This window comes from Branchiostoma lanceolatum, chromosome 16 (assembly GCF_035083965.1).
Source record: "Branchiostoma lanceolatum isolate klBraLanc5 chromosome 16, klBraLanc5.hap2, whole genome shotgun sequence".
NCBI classification, from domain to species: Eukaryota; Metazoa; Chordata; class Leptocardii; order Amphioxiformes; family Branchiostomatidae; genus Branchiostoma; species Branchiostoma lanceolatum.
In genome coordinates this window covers 5,676,602-5,679,310 of record NC_089737.1, presented here as the reverse complement: position 1 = coordinate 5,679,310, position 2,709 = coordinate 5,676,602, and positions in this window count along the sequence as shown.

The window sequence follows — 2,709 nt, the reverse complement described above, 5'->3', positions numbered from 1 at the left end:
CTTTTCCATATACAAGCGACGATTTAGGATCGTAAGATTTTGTGCAAAGGCTTTGGCCGAACCGGCTTTCGTAGTTTTGAGAGGGGTCGACTTTGGAATAAGAGTTATCTACCGATAAATATTATAACCATAGCATGTCCAGAACACGAGATATCAAAACTGGTTGCAACATTATCATAGAAAGCAACTAAGGGCACATAATTTGATTTCTTCATTTAACCAACCCCTACAAACATACCGAATATCATAATGATTTTTTCACGGCTTCTCGGTTGCCTTAGTACTGTACTGTACATGTTCACAAATAGACAAGCGCACAGACCCGAAAATATAATCTACCTAGAGAACGTGATAAGTGGTAATAGTGACCCGTACAAATAATGTGGACCTCTATTATATCTACTCAAGCACAGGTAAAACGCCGTGACATAATATGCCAAGAAACGTTTTACTCGCAATATTGACGTTAAAATGGATAGCAAGCAGGTTTATCTACATTCTATTTGTTTTTGGCTTACTGTGGTAGTTGCTTATTGTCATCAATGCGTACAAAAAATGTTAGTTTACATTATAATTTTCATAGTGCTTGCCTAATGTTAAAACACTCATTTTTACGCAACGGAAGCAGATAAATTGATAAAAAAAAACACTGAGTAAGCTATGTTAAACCGGCAACGTGCATCAATTTCTTAAAGATTAACGTTATGAAGGAAGTCTAGTAGACTGTGTACTATCTGATCAAGAACGGTTTAACATACCATTCACACCAATAAGCCAATATAAAAACCCTTTGTTAACACATAGTACAATCTCTTTTCCTTTAAGATAAATTACTAACATTAAATTTTCCTTTCACACGCTTAACAAAAAGACATCAATCTAAGCACAGTACCGTTTTATTACATTCCAATAGTGTTTGATACGTAAAGAATGTATCTGTAAGCGATTGGAATGGACCTTATCCACGTGATAGCATATCCAGTTGTTGTTAGGTACGTGCGGTCATTTACCCAATGGTTGTATGGTAACATACCTTCACAGAAAGAATGTTCGACTTGCGAAGCTGATAATTGTATAACAGACTTGCTGACCATTTGTCCTAGAGAGGACATGCGATTTGTAAATATTGATATGCTTATTATTTAATAAATTTGATAAAATTGTGGAAGAGTATTTGGAAACAAAACGCATTTGTACTGTAAATATATATTTATGAAATTTTAACGTAAATTTTGAAATGTTGATATGATTGCATTTTTCAATTACATCTATGCCAATATCAAATTGTATATTTTGATACGTGTGTTGATATTTCTTTTCATTCTGTCTCTTTCAGTAGTTTACTAGATATTATATTATAAGTAGTTTACTGGGTATGTTATACAGTGAATTATTTTAAATGTGTATTTTGTAGTATTCGTCAAACTCAGAAACGTGAAAGGACATATCTCCCAGATTTTTGTGTCTTGGTCACACTTTGTGTGTACGCTATTGAACGTCTGGCTACACAGTTTCCGAATATTGCGACTTGGCCCCATGCTTGCTTCTAGTTGCACACACGTTCTGCAACCAAAACACGACGGCTTTACGGAACAATGCTTCGGCACCTTGCGGCGGTAGTCTGTTGGTATGACAACAAACATATGTTGGACGAACGTCCGGGTTGGGTTTTGTCGCTTGTCTGATGATTGTCGTGTGTGACAGACTGATATAAAGTTCTAAAAGGGAACTATGAAGCTCCAGATGTCTTACCGAGGGATAACTGTGGTGTTAAAGATGTATGTAGCCTCCACCAGGCATTCCTACGGGGGTACGGAACGTAGAATTCGACCCCAAAAGTTTAATGATTGGCCAGGATAGTCAGTCTACGGGAAGTTTAACATTACTGCCCCTGCAAATGAAAACCTATACATGGTGCCCAAATTCTCCTGACAAACTATTCTCCCTATAGCCGGCACAGTCAGTCTTGTAGAAACTACTTAAGATGTCCGTTTGCCAAAGGAATTAATCCACACTTCTTGATACTGAGAATCTCCCATGTTTGAACGATTTAATGCCTATGAATTAGAGTAGTTTGAGCACCCTTGTTTTAGATTAGCATTAGAAATCCTGTGTTGTTATATGAACGTTACCGTGTATTTTCTATCTATATGCCTGTATTAGCCCGTGATAGGGCATAAATGTACAATCAAGGTTATTATTATTATTATTAATGGCTTAGAAAGTAGGTGACAGTGGTGCCGTCACCGCTACTTTACAATGAAATACCACCCCCGGAAAGAGCGCTGTCAGTCACGGGCAATTTGCTCTTGAAGACTGAGGGACTGTCGGCCGTGTCGCGCTGAAATAGACGTATCTGTCACCGTGCTGTCCGAACTCAGGAAGCGAGCTCTACAACTACTCGACAAGACCAGAAACACACAAGTCGCCGTGACGTCACCATGGCGTGTGCTCAGGGTGAATGACTGCACAACTTAGCCTGCTACGGATGCTATTTTTTTCCTTGAGGTTAATTTTTCTGTGGACTACGTAATATTTTTCTATTGTCTATTTTCTTCAACAACATTCGCCGTCGTAGAAAACGGGACACTACCGAAACTTGCGCTTACTCAGCCAAAAAAAGAAGAAGTAAGAAACGGCAAATGTCAAAACGGCAGCCGTAGTGAGGCCTGATTTCGGGGCTACCCACAAAAGCTGTGTTGACTCAGC